Raw genomic sequence first — 15579 nt, forward strand, 5'->3', positions numbered from 1 at the left:
ATACTATTATTATTATTATTATTATTATTATTATTATTATTATTATTATTATTATTATTATTATTATTATTATTATTATTATTATTATTATTATTATTATTATTATTATTATTAATAATAATAATAATATCAACTCTTTGCAGTGGTAGGTTCAATAAAGTAAGTTCACACATTTGAGTATTTATTATTATTATTAAACTAAGTAATACAGTGAAACCTCTCAAAACGGACGTCGGTGGAACCGATTATTTGTCCGTAAATGAGAGGTGTCCCTAAAAGGAAGGGTTTTCTCTCATAACACCACATCACACATATTTATGGCATGGAAAAGTAAGAAAGTTTGTCCTCTTACGAAGACGTCCACTATTGAGAGATGCCCGTTAAGAGAGGTTTCATTGTATTAGGAATTAACCTCCACTATTTTACCTAGTAATTACATGCGAATTGATTACATACGAATTATTGTAGTCTAATTATTTCGCAAAATTCTGCTATTATTTCAATTTATTCACCCCAGCAAGTTTTAGTGGGTGACTTTTTTTTAAATATATATTAATTGGAAAAAAAATTCCCTCGTCCTACGCTGAAATCACATTCGTTTAGTAATTAATACTGACATAGTTCCAATTTCATTTCATTTAATATTCTAACCCTGTTGTTAACGTTAATTGTAGTAATATTATTTGATCTCTTAATCTCCGTTCCTGCCCCTTCCTAGCTACGTTATTGTCTCTGAACATCTTTCATAAGAAAATTATTCATTGATTTAGTTGTTTTCCAGAAATCCAGTTTTTCAATTTACAAATATGTTGTATCTTTCTGTTTTGTTTTCTTTAATATACCCTAATTTTAATAATCCCAGGGCACATAGTGGTCTGATTTCTTGTAAATAGTGGAAAAGTGACCAAAAAATGGCCAAAAGCACACAAAAAGGTGACCAAAATCTCATCATGACCCTTTTCCCCCTTGTGAATTTCTCCATCACCTCTCTTTTTGTTCTTTTGTTTTTCTTTACTTCTTTTTGAGCTTTCTCCTTTCTTAGGATTTGAAAGTATGCTTTGTAGTTACGGTAAGCAGACTTAGCAAATGTAAAAAGCTTATGAGTAATTGGAACCAGTTCTGGCCTATTTTCGAATTTCTTCATCCCAGACATTATATTTAACTTCGCATTAAGAGTACTCAAAAACGTGAAATATTCAAATTCATCACCTACTCTTAAGAAGAACATACAAGAAGCATAACACAAGGCGAACGTGATGAACCACACAAACACACTCACACAACGTTGAATGGAGCGATAACTATAACGAGAGAAAACTAAAAGATTATTATGATGGAAGAAAGAATAGACACAGAAGGGTTCTCAACCACACCTTGAGAGCTTAAGCATCCACCAACCGTTCACTGTGCTTTAGAAAGAATAAAAATTGAAGTGAGAATAAAGCTGACTGTTTCACATGTGGCTGCAAGTTCTGAAGCTTTCAGAAGATTAATGAGTAACAAATTTCTGCCTTTTTCCATTTGTTTTTATATTTTTCTTTAGAAAGCTGCCAATGCAAAACGTAAATCACACGAAAAAGTCACTTTACCTCTCAAAAAAGTAACTTTTAGTGACCAACTTGAAAAAAAGTAAATTTTAGTTAAAAAAGTAACTCGCTATGAGCCCTATTCCGCTCAATGAATTTACGTGAATAAAAATATACTTTACAAAAATTAAGCTAGCGCCAAATGCGTTCCTGCATAACACTAGACTCAGTCTAAAAAATATATAATTCTTACTTCGATCGATCTCTTCATTTCTAAAAACGTCTTGACTACACCCTTGTAACGTCCCTTCCGTTGATATACCATTTGCAGAGCAGGCTCGAAACCAGCCACAGAGCTTTGGTATCCATGAATATGTTAGGAGGGGTCAAGTCATTAAAAATTATCTTATAAATATCTAAATTGTGTATTTTGTATTGAGCTCTGGGCTGGACATGAAAAATTTAGGGAGTGCCAGGCCCTCTTTAGCCCCCTTCTGGTTGCGAGCCTGTTCCACAGTAGCACTTACCAACTGAATCTGGTATAGGCTTATTACTATATTGTCACATTTTTCCTTATTGAGGAGGTAGGTAGGTGAATGACCTCTCAAGGCGTTGCTAATTTCAGTAATCTGCATCTGTCCATCAATCTCTTTTCTCGGAAACGACCGCGGAGCCCAGGAGGGTAGATATCAGCGGTCTGTTTTGTCAATTGTTTAGATCGAACACCGCCCGAAACAATGAGGTCATGTGGTTCTCGAAGCCATACATGAGAACGAGGTCGCTTCGTATTTTGAAGTGAAATAAATAAATAAATAAGAATACTGCCTTCTTTCCTAAACGCTAAACCTTTTTTTAACTTGATGTAATAAATAACCTATATGATACTCATTGATACAATTGGATTTGGCGGAGTATTCCTTTTCCATCCAGGGGTGTGTGTAAAGAAATTTGGAGGGGTGTTAGGGGGGTGTTGGGGGGGTGTAGATTACTCCCTGATCACAAGTCACCTAGTAGCTTTTCGTTTTCAGCTGTTTAGAAACGCGAAAATAAATGCCGATTTTCAAAATGGCTCGAAATCGAAAGCAGATAAGTGAGTCGTGATAAAGGTATCTCATGTAAAATAATATTGTCTAGGGCGCTCTTGTTCCACTTTTCGATTATCTTTTATCTATTTGAAGATATCACATAATTACTGTAAAATTAGCGGTATTTTAATTTCGACGGGATGAAGACTCTTAAGTCGGGTCACAATAAATACTCCATTGTTACTTCTTTAGTTAGCGGCTCCCACCGATAGAGATCTGGGCAGATGTGAATATCCACATCCACATCACTTTCTTGCGTGTATAATTTTATTTTCTTGGTTAAATGAAATTGCGGATACTAACAAAAAAATAAAAAATAAAATAATCATTTTCCGAAGCGTTCTATTAATTATTGAATGCTTGTATTAATAAAATGTGTTTAGTAAGATTTCGGGTCATCAAAACTGTGTATCATTAGGGTTTCTTTTCTCTGCTTTTTTTTTTTTTTATGTGAGTTTGTGTTGAGTTGGCTCTCGCTGTAATTCTGTATTTTCTTCTCACCTTTGTGTTCTAAACAAAGACACTCATGTTTTATAAACAGCGAGATTAAAAAAAAAAAAAAAGGTGATTTGAGATTATTTCACACATTATGGTTAGAGCGTTGGATTCATGTCCGCGTGGTCCCGTGGGTTCGATTCCCGGCCGGTACTTTTCGGCACCACCAAACATCGTGAGGCGAAACTGGGGAGTCACGTAAATAAAGACGTGACAACCACTGCGTATATATATATATATATATATATATATATATATATATATATATATATATATATATATATATATATATATATATATATATATATATATATATACAGTGAAACCTCCCTTAACAGATGGTGTGGAACGGCCCAGGCCCACAAATCGGGCCGTTACGTCAAGTGACTTTTACGTTATATATATATATATATATATATATATATATATATATATATATATATATATATATATATACAGTGAAACCTCCCTTAACGGACACCTCTATAATACGGACAGATTTTTTTTTTTGTCCCGGCAAAAATATATGTTCTCTTACGGAACAAAACCCTCCCTTTTACTCTCAGATACGGACGCGGACACTCCTTTTTTTTACCCCCAAACGTTTCAATAACCTCTTCATAACGGACAGGAATTATTCTTGGTTCTGCGATATTTGACAGTAGACAGAAAAGTCTTTTCCCCACAAGTGTATCTATCATCAAACAGAACAACTTCAAGCTGAACTTGAAATGCTTCTTTTTTTCTGCCCGCAATAAACTGCTTTCTGGTGGAAATCCTAGGAAATCTTCAATAAGCACTAACACTCATGCTGGATTAGTAGTATGGTCAAGAATTCTATGCGGATCTTCCCTTCCCTAACAAATTTAGTGCTTTTTCCTCTGGGCCTTGCATCTTTCCCGACAATTTTATAGATAACAAAAGAATCATTGTTTATTTCGCGATAACATTTTTCAACGAGCAATGTTTTCTCTCTTACTTTTTTGGAAAAGCAAAATTTTTCTTTTTTACAAATTTGTGTGTCAAACAGTTGAACAATTAAAGAAATTTGCCATTAATCGCGGTGAAAAAGAAGTTCTCCAATTGATCCAACAGTTGCAAGCAAATTTTGAACAGAAACTAGTGTCCGTAGGATGTACACGGCAGACAACTACTGCAGACTTTTCCCCAAGAAATTTGATGAGTTTCTTCTCCACATTTTCAGTATTTAATAATAATATTGCATACTTTTTAAAGCTATTTTTACTTTTAATATAGGCGGTAAGTGAATTAATGGATTTTTTACAGGGTGATGACATGTTCTTAAGAAAATTACCATACATGCATTAACATTTGCAGTATACGAACATATTAACACATTCCCCAACAATAATATTATTTAACAGAAATGAATTTCTCCTTCATCCCTCACAGTAATTCAAATAGTACTAAATAGAGTATTTTCATATTGAATTTTACGTACTTACGCTCATACATAATGTATTTACTGTATATTACTGCATACAATTACCGTTGAGAAAATTAAATTTTTGTAAACTCTCTGTAACGGACACCTCTCAGTAACGGACAAAAATTCCCGTCCCATTGGTGTCCGTTATTCAGAGGTTTCACTGTATATATATATATATATATATATATATATATATATATATATATATATATATATATATATATATATAACGTTATATATATACTGTATATATATTTTTGTTACAAATCAGTATTTGAGAAATCTTCAAGTAACTGAGTATTTTTTGCATTAATTTCGTAATTTGTGTCTGCATGGATTTTACTGCATTTTAGTTAGCGTACTTACAACAGGAAGAGATTGTATTTAATTTTTTTAATCGATAACTTACTATAAGGTTTACAAAACTGCAAAGTATGTATTTACAATTGTTATAATGCTAGAAACTATTTTTGAAATCATAACTGTTTATAGAACAAATAAGCCGCATATATCTGTTATATCATTACCACCGTCTTCTATTTGTCTCAATCTTCTTTGCTCTCTACCTCTTGGTTTAATTACCCTATCAGTTCTTTTAGAATGTAGCTATATCAAAATGTTCTATGCCCCCATCGGAAATCGATTACTTAATTCCGCATATGGCAAGCTTTATGCTGAATATTAATCTGATATCATTTTGTTCCCCCTATTCAATTAATGAGTTCTGGAATAAGGAAGGACCCAGAATTAAATTATTTTTCCTTGTAAAAGTTTCCCTAGGTCGCGGTAAATTTCCCTCCAATTAGAATCAGTGCATTATGTACGATCTGAGCTAGTTATCTGTGTTTTGTTCTTGTTGTAGTAGTACTTCTTGTCCTGGATTTTTGTCCTCCCCTGCTGCTTGGTTGTCTCTTAACTCTGACCTTGATCTTCCGTGGAAGTTAAACTGCAGCCCAGCCTGGAAGCAGGACACGCCACAATCCGTAATTCTAGTCAGAGATGCAGAAGACAAGACCAGGCTACCTTCGTGGCATGGAATGACGTTGTTCAAAAAACAAAACAAAAAGGAAAGACGCTTCCTCCCTCAACTGGGCTTCAGTTTTATTGGCTGCTGGAGTAGTTTTTTTTTTATTCTTCTTTGAAATCTTAGCAGCCCCGTTTTCACTCCTCCTTCTTCATCTTCTCCAAAGTGCAAATTGATAAGAAGACTCTACTTGTTCCGTTGGATCAACAGAGGGCATAAAATCTCCGTTCATCTGCCAACCAGAGACAGTATACGGCCTCTTTCTCTAGTGAACTCTAGCCAAAAAGGTAAGTTAAGCAACATAACCTTTAGGCATTATTACCAACTATCTTAAATGCATTTCACATCTTATTCCGTCGATTAGTGCATTTCCTTCACAAAATTTTCAATTAATTAATTAATATCCGTAAATTTCCAATACTGGTAATTCATTTTATACAGTTATTGCCTATTACTTCAATTGCTTTTAGGTTCCTTACTGATCACGCTGATCTTTGCTAAAAGTATAACCTACAAAGGAATTAGGGTAACTTAAATTAAATTAAATTGGTTTTTCAATCAATTTATTTTGTTTATAGTCACTTATTACTCTATATTTTGAATGTGCATGTAAGTATGCGACACTTACCGAAGTTGGTGACAAAAGCACGAAATATTTCTGCACCATATACGAGAACTTTCAGTGATTTGAATGTGCATATTTAAATTTTGCTTTTCGTGACTGGAATATAGGTATATATTTTGCTTCAATTCTTAGCAAGTTTGGTCAGTTTGGCCACAAAAACATTCGAAATAATTTTGGATTGCATTTATTGTTTTTAAAGGGGAAAAAAGAAAAAAAGAAAAGAAAACTGTGGCTGGAAATAGTTATACCGGTATATTTTATTTCAATTATCATAAATTTGGCCACAAAGGCATTTGAAATATTACGTTTTTTTTTTTTTTATTAATGTTTCCACGCCAACAAATTTAATAGCCGAAGCATTTGAATTATTTAAAAAAAAACTGACTGACTGAAATAGGTCTATATTTTGTGTTCCGTGGTCGGAACACGTTTATATTTTGTTTCAATTGAAAGTACACAGGCCCGTATCCACGGGGGGTCTAGGGGGGCCGGACCCCCCTAAATTTTTACTGGCCCCCTAAAAGTTTCACGGTATGCTTGCAAATGAACTTTAATACGGTGATGAACTATCATATAGTTGGATCGGGACCCCAAACTTCAGTCGAGCCCCCCCGTACATTTTTGGGCTGGCTACGGGCCTGAAAGTACACGTGGTCAGAAACACACTTTACATATTTTTGCACTCAAAAAAACTTTTCGCAATGAAAATAGAGTTCTAGCTTGCTTTCTGCTAATGAAAAAAGAAATCAAATCTTTCAATTTAACGTCCCACGATTACATCCGTTAGGATAAGGAATATGTATGATTAAAGCAAGTGATATGGTGACGGAAGAATTGATCGAATGAGAATGTAGGAGGAAACGGGAGTACCCAGAGAAAACTCATGGGCACGATGTTGTTCACCACAAACTTACCTGGCCGGAAATTGAACCAGGGACCCCACACGTAGCAGAAGTAAAAGCTAAATAATTGTGATTATGTTAGTGTGATTTAATTATATTCTTTTGGTTTTTAAAGTATTTTTCTTGTGTGGTCGTAAAGAACAAAAACAGTTATTTACGAGGCTTTTTTCTTTTAAAAATTGAAAAATAAATTAATTACATTCAATATGAGTTTGTTGATGCACGAATATTTTTTCTTTCGATATTGTTAGTATTGGACACTCTCTGAGAATATTCGTCAATTATTTTTACTTATTAATAGCAGTTAGATGTATTTTATATAGGGGATACTGTAGCTCAGTGGTAGATTCATTACATCTTGTGTATAGAGCCCCTGATCGATCCCGCCCAAGTAACTTTGTGGTGGACATCGCGTTCGTGGATTTTCTCGGTGTACCTCCTGTTACCTCCCTCATTTTCATTCCACCAATTCTTTTATCATCGTTCACTTGTTTTAATTATCGTTTTCCTTAGCCTATAAGGTATAACTGTACGACGTTAAACTGAAAGATCCATTTTGTATCTCATATAACTCTCTTTCCATGTGAGAGCTTCTCCGTGGCTCAGCGGTTAGCATACGCGCCTTTGGCGTGGGAGACTCGGGTTCGACTTCCGGCGGAAGCTCATGTGCTTCGGATTCCACATTAATTAGTAAGGTCCACGTCTCATTATAGCCTCGCTGCTGAACGGGACGTTAAACTTAAAATCAACTCAATTCAACTCTCTTTTCATGTGATCTAGTGAATCGGCCTCGTTGCACGTTGCAGTTTAAGTTCCGCATGGTAGAACATCATTTTGTGTGTAACAAACCAAGTATTTCTTCAAAATTGGATGCCGTTTAATAGTTCTCTCTTACGGTAAGATAATAAAACATTAGAGGAGCATTTGGCACCTAGCATTTGGTACTCACGTCTATGATAGTGCGGAAATGAAGTGAAATTTGTAATTTTTACTACCACCAAAGGAGACTGACGATCAATGAAAGTGAATGATTGGTGAACGAATTGGTGGAATGAGAGGAAACGGAAGAATCCCGAGAAAACCTACTGATACGATGTTGTCATCTACAAAATCACTCGACCTGGGGTCGAATCAAGGATCTCTAACACCAGAGGTGAGGGATCTACAAGTGGGATCCAGTGAAATCACCCCCCCCCCCAATCCAGAAAATGTGGCAACAGGACCAAATATCTTGACTACTCACGTTGCTGACTTAGTAACTCTCATAAATTCAATCAGCGTTACTGATATGCATGTGTTACTTTTTCGAAATAACATTACAAATACTTTTCTTTGATTATTTGGATTTTTAAAAATTCAAAGTTTTATCCAGTGGCAGGTCAGGAACGTAAAAGCTAAGGGGGAACAATCAGTAACCAGACTATGATAGGTATATCATGAATTTACTGTAAACTTTCAAAAATATGTAAATAACATATTATTTTCTCATTTGGGGTCCCGGGCTAGATTCGTCACTGGTTTTATGGGGATGATTAGTTTGTGTGTTTGTTCCCTTAACGCCTCCACTTAGCACCGGTGCTATACGTAGGTCTATAATTTAATATGGGGTTCGAACTGGGAGCCCAACTCGACCTTACTACATGAAAATCAGAAATGCTAACCATTTGTGTATGAGTGAATCCTTTCTCGAGAAAGAGCCTAGAGTTGAACTTGCGATTTGATCCAGATGTGCTTTTGCCTGGTGTTGAATCTTTAATTTTACTATTTTACCTAGAGTTCAGTGCCTTTCGGATACTTACATTTAGGTAAAATAGTAAAATCATATGTTAAAGAATAACTTTGTTGGTTAAGTTATCTTTAATGTTAAGCCTTGCATCTACTACTAAGTTAAGTTTCGATTTTTATATAATTTTTCTACGTACTTACGATATCTACATATATCCATAGACCCACTTGTCGTTCTAGATGTATTGATCACATTTCTATAGAACTTATCCCTGTATTTCGGATTAATAGTAGATTTTGTATAGTATAGAACACAAGGTGCATAGAAGTCCCCCAAAGTTTATATGGGTAACGTTACATATGTTCGGTACTTCGAATCTCACGTTAAAGTGTAGATCTGCATATTAACCCTTTTAGGATTTTTGGTAACTTTTGTTACCATGGCGTAGTATCGTCTTTGACCGCTTATTTAGGTTCTATAACAGGTATTTAAGCCAGGTTTCTTCTATTGGTCAAGTCAAGGATGAACCAAAGAACACTCCAGATGCGTTTTAGAATTGGATGGTCGACTTGGCGAAGGTGCGTGACTTTTATGTTTTCTGAAGGCAGATTTCAAAAATTTTTCACGCCTTTAGTTTTCAAGACATCAGATTGAAACTTTGCATACGGATTGTGTGTATCGTTGGGTATTTCTGAGTTTGTTTTGATATTCCTACGCGAAACCAGGGCCGGGCCCGAGGGGAGCAAGTGTTTCGAGAGGGAGATTTTTCAGGAAAAAATCCGTTTTTCCCGATTTTTCCGGTTCAGATACACAATACGGATGTGAGTGGTACCGTTGGAAAGGACCCATTATACTAAAGAAAGTGGCATCTGAAGCATGGCTCTAGGCCAAATAGTAATGACGAAGAATATTTTTGAATTATTTTTCTTATGTATATGTTATATTTATATGAAAAATGGGTCATCTTGAGACTTTCAAAATTTCTCTCGTCCTTAGTTTTCATGATACAAGGTTAAAATTTTTCACATGTATATGTATATAGCAACGTATTCTTTTTTTTTTTTAATAGATCTCTACGTAAAGCCAGGCCCGGGCTAGAGAGGCGCAAAAAATTTGATTTTTTTTCGAAAAATCTCCCGGTTGTACTCGATTTTTTCCATTTTTTGGTGTATAATACGGATAAGCAAGTGTTACCGTTAGAAAGACGCTTTATCCTGAAAAAAGCTAGGTATAAACCATGATTCTACGATAAATAGTAAGGAAGCAGTAGCTTGTTGAGTGAGAGTCTAAAATTTACCTCAAAAAGTGAAAATCCTAAAAGGGTTAAACACCCACACATTTGGTACACATATTAAACTCCCTCCCTCTCTTAGGATGTAAATTTTAATGGAAGTGACGGGTTGAAACCCTGGTTCGAAGACAGTGCTATCTACGTTCCAAAATTAACTTGAAACGGTTCAACGATTTTCCCGTGATGATTATACAGACGTCAATTTGAATGTAGAGAAAATATATAGCAATTGCTCCTACCTTCCTTTAAGAGCGAAATTTTGGAAGCCAGTAAAACACGTTTTTACTTATTTTTAATGAGATTGTATGTTGCAAATAGAGATGAAATCATTTAAGTTTTACGTCCCACGATTATGCCGGGTAGGCTAAAGGAGACGGTGACGATGATATTGAAAATATAATTAAATTTTTTAGTTTGACGTCCCACAATTAAACCTTTTAGGCTAAGGGAGACGATGATTAGGGCAAGTGAATGATGATGGGAGGATTAGTGGAATGAGAAAGTGTGAGGGAAGTGAGTACCCCGAGAAAATTCACGGACACGATGTTGTCCATCACAAACTTACTTGGCTAGGGTTCGAACCAGGGACCTCACGCACAAGAAGTAAGCGCTCTACCCCTGAGCTATCTTGCCAATCCAAAATCGTATGTTCACTTTCATCTTCGTGACTTTAAGGGGTATCCAGGTTTTCAACTTTTTTATTTAAATTTTAATTTAAATTTAAATTTTGAATCCATCCTCCTTACAACACGTATTTCGATCCAAATGTATTAGGAAGAAATCCAAGTTTAAATTTTATACTCCTAGGAAGTACACAATGGTGGCAAACACACGTGTGTGAATGGCTGCGTATGTTTAGGCGTTGCACAGCTCCATTTACTCGCTTCGGAGAAGAAGTTTTCGGTGATTATTCCTCAGCCAGCAATTGTCTTGACCGTCGTGGAGTGTTTGCTCAACATCTGTTAAGCTGTTTAAAAGGGGAAAAAATGTTACAAATATGTTACATTTCTCAGGCAGTGCTCGGAGTTTCAACCTCTTTAAGCAAGATATTACACAGAAATAAACATTTACTATACTAAAATATACATACCAAAACTCACTCGTCCTATAAGGATGTAAGAACTCCTCTTAGTGAAATTATGCGTACACTATTGCCTGAATGTAATGTAACTTAGTTCATTTCATTGAATTATTCGTACTGGCATCCAGAAATATACAAACTTGCGGTTTCATTTTGTTATTAAAATATGATATTAATATCATGTACTTCAGTAGACAATATTTTGCACCTCTTCACTCTTTGCTTCGCTTCTTCTATGTCCTTCATATTCAATTCGCAAAAGTGAATAATAGATTTGTAATCTTTTTTTTTTTTTTTTTTAAAAAAAAAAACTTTATAACTAATGGTTTTAAAGACATAAGCAGTAATAATGTAAATTCCTCCTTTCTTTTTTCCAATTCAGGATAGATTTTCTAAAATTCCTGAATGGGATGTTCGTATTCTCTGCATTAATAAATAAATAAATAAATAAATAAAACTGAAGTGTCATACTTATGCACTCAGTGTTCAGAAACGCCTTCCTCTCTCCTTTTCGCTTGTCCACCGTATTGCATTCCTGTAAGTTAATTACTCCTGCCTATGAATATCTCTTGAAGCAAATTCAGTGTACCTTTATATCCAGTTGATGCTATTAAAAAAAATAATAAAAATAAAGTAGAATTTTTCAACGTAATTCCGTGCATCTTTTATGATATTGGTGAATTTTATCGAGCCAAAATATAGTAGATAGATCTATAGTAGATAGTGGATAGTGTGTAACCATACTTTGAATAATAAAAGAATTCACCAAATCATTAGCATTGTAAGGAAATTATCTCCAAATAAACAGTATCTCTTTTTGTCTCATACAGCAATTCGTATGCCGAATTTTAACAGTTTAAATACATCAAACACTTGTAGATGTTAATGTACTGGATTTCTTAACTTATATAAATATAAGTCCTAGAGTAGTTCGAATCTCATTCTAGCAGAAGTCCATTAGTATACAAGGGTAAGTCAAAAGTCTTGTAATATTCTGATGCACTATTATAGGATTGCCAGACGTCCGGCTTGTATCCGGACTGTCTAGCTTTTGCACATAAAAATTGATGTCCGGCTTTGTACCCAAGCCTGACGCGTTTTTGTCCTCGTTTTCGAGTTTGGAAACTAAATAATAAAACAGGTCAATAAAGTTTCAAGATACATAAAATATTACCAGAATAGAGACAGGATAAATAAGTTATTAGTACCACGACTTTATTAAATACTTGATCACGGGACACTACAGTACTCTAAAGAATATTCTCAAGAATGAAATTACTTCGGACGGATGTTAAAAACAGACTTAGTGTTGATACTGTGAAGGCTAACTTCAAATCTGTATGAATTATAGCAGTGATTCTGAAACATGTCTGTAGGCCTCAATGTATAATATGGTCTTAAGTGACAAATCATTGATAGAAGCAGCTCAAACGGACAAAAAAGTATCACTAGTATTGTTACCTGCTAACTTTAATAATTTATTAATTTTTATATTTTTTTCTTTAAAGTGTGCTGTTTGATATAATCTTGGAGCAAACTTAAGTTTCGGTAGAAGCATTTTTGTGATTCTTTTTAAGTCAAAGTATCCTTCTTTCTGATTTTACAAATCTGGCAACATTAACTATATAACTATGAGCTTCTTTGTGGCTAAGGGGTTAGCGTAGGCGCTTTTGGCGTGAAAGATCCTGATTCGATTCCAGGCGGGAGCTTATGCAGTTCGGATTCTACGTTAATCACTAGGTCCCGTCTCATATAGCCTCGCTGCTGAAAGAGGCGTTAAACTCAACTCAACTCAATATAACTGTATCATCACAATACAATGAAAGCAGTTTAGTTGTGTTGGGTTGCCTACAGACACCTTTGTATCTGTTTCTCGCTAACACACCTTATCCTTAGAGGCAAAGAAGTCAATAATTGCTGTTTATACTTCCTACTCGTTGGTAAAGCATCGTGATTTCAGGAAATGAACCATGGGCCGAAATAGTTAGTACAGTAATCCGGAGGAGCAAGGTCAAGGTTATATAACGGATGTGGCATCAGCTCCATGCCGTGAAGGTCCTGAATTTTCTGTTGTACTCTTTTGATCTGGTATTATCCTGGTACAGAAAGGCACTTTTAGTTCAACAATGCACGATATTTTTGTTGTAGTACAGCATTCATTTGCACCAACTGAACCGAACAAAGATCGGCATTGATGTTACGACAAGTAGGAACGAACTCGAAGTGCATTACCTCTTCGTAGTTCCACCACACACAAAGCATGGCATTATGGTAGAAACGATCCCGTTTGATGACCGATTTTGGAAGTTGGCCATTTATCAACCACTGTTCTAGTATACTCGAATTTCGGAAAAGATCCGAGTTTTAGTCGCAAGTGACAATCCGTTTCAGGTCACATAACGCACATCACGCACATTTCGCATTAGTTGTTGGCGACACATCTACTGTCCTTTAGGGCTAAGTTGGAGACAACTGATGTGGCACAATGCAGCAGCTTCTGATGTGTTTTCCGAGTTCATGAAGGTGACATACTACAGCAGACTGGGATGTGATGAGTTGATTTGACAATTGTCGTTTGCTAGTGGATGGGTTTTACTTAAGTCTTCATTCCGGCGAAATTAAAATACCGCTAATTTTACAGTAATTATGTGATATCTTCAAATAGATAAATGATAATTGAAATATGGAACAAGAGACAATATTATAGCGTGAGGTACCGTTATCACAAGTCACCTAGTGGCTTTATGTTTTCAGATGTTTAGAAACGCGAAAATAAATACCGATTTTCAAAATGGCTCGAAATCGAAAGCAGATAAGTGAGTCATGATAACGGTTTCTCATGTAAAATAATATTGTCTAGGGCGCTCTTGTTCCACATTTCGATTATCTTTGATCTATTTGAAGATATCACATAATTACTGTAAAATTAGCGGTATTTTAATTTCGCTGGGATGAAGACTCTTAATGATGTGCTGTATGATCTTAGAATCTTTTACCCTGGGGCGCCCGAACCTTGGCTGATCTTCGACATTTTTACAACCCGCACGAAATTTCTGATATTAACGAGTTGCTATGCTATGGTTCACTACACTTTTCTCTTTCGTATGATAAATGTTTTGGGTTGCTGTCGGATAGGTATGTCCGAGTTGGAACTCATATAGTAACATTTCGCGTATCAAAGGTTGTTGAGGACTTATTGTCACTGCCACTAAAAACTGACTCAAGATAGTGACAGAGTGAGGAACTCTCGTCTTAAATACTCTGATTGCCACATAATCTCTTCTGGTGGTTTGACCTTGAACTTGCGATCGATGACGACGTATACACATGGCCTGATATTTGGATTGTGAAAATATTGCGATATTTTCGACTCACCTTTGTATGTTTTTGCTAGGTATAGTTTAATGTTTTCATTCATTTTTTTTTTTTTTTAACACGTTGACCTGCGGTTGAGTGAGGGATACGAAATGCTCTACTCGGAAGCGTATGCAAAGACGAAACAAGTATCGGAACTAGAATCAGTTATTTCATAGAAGAATTAACGAGATAACATATTTTATATCCACCAAAATTTGGTTTACACAATATTAAAATATATCTTAGGCTTCGGAGGAAGTTTAAGTCCTCTTGTCTATGCCACTGCTTCTAAGGCATAAGGAAGGTGAAGAGAGATCAGTGTGGAGCATAAGAATGTCGGATTAATTTAAGTATGTAGATTCCCCCACCCCCCAACATTATGTGTCTCAGTTTCCACAGAGTGACTGAAACTGCACTTATTCCTACAAACTGACAATTCTTTTGTAGGTACACAAACTACATACTGAGGTTTGGGAGACACTGGAGTACGTAGGTGATTTTACATAAGATTTCGAAAGTAATTAGTAAAATTACGTGGCTAAATGTCTTAATATAGGAATAAACTTCGGTAGACAGTAAAAGAAAAAAAAATCACACAATAGAAGTTTCAATTTCTTCCGCTAGATGTCAGCCGATGGAGGAAGTTTGATGCCATCTAACGGTGATGTGGGTAACTCGTACTACCCGTTATTTAAAAAGTAGAAAATTGAATATGGATACCTAGCGTTAAAGTCACCATTACCCATTACGATGTCAACATATTGACTCCATTAATAAACTCGGACGTGATAATCGAGTAGCAAAAAGAAGAAGAAGAAGCTGATGTTCAAGATTTACATATTTTTTTTCATATCTTCGTAAGTTCTTGACACGTTTGAACGAAATAAATCTCAAATCGCAGAGAACCACATTTTTTTAAATATTTGGTTTAATCACCATCTTGTCAAAGTGTAAGTTATTCAAATAAATATAGGGCCTAATATATTCTTCTTATCTAAAATATCATATCAAGAGTTA

General features: G+C 35.2%; 1 protein-coding gene across 1 annotated transcript in view; it reads left to right on the plus strand.

The window, feature by feature from the left end:
- The first annotated feature begins 5605 nt into the window (after nucleotides 1-5605).
- LOC145684058 (apolipoprotein D-like) overlaps nucleotides 5606-15579 on the plus strand; it is a 38198-nt gene continuing 28224 nt past the window's right edge. The window contains exon 1 of the mRNA XM_081755899.1: nucleotides 5606-5867. The gene's annotated coding sequence lies outside the window, so the exon portion shown is untranslated. The remainder of the gene's footprint in view (nucleotides 5868-15579) is intronic.

This window comes from Thermobia domestica, chromosome 4, assembly GCF_964235325.1.
Source record: "Thermobia domestica chromosome 4, izTheDome1.hap1.1, whole genome shotgun sequence".
Classification (NCBI taxonomy): domain Eukaryota; kingdom Metazoa; phylum Arthropoda; class Insecta; order Zygentoma; family Lepismatidae; genus Thermobia; species Thermobia domestica.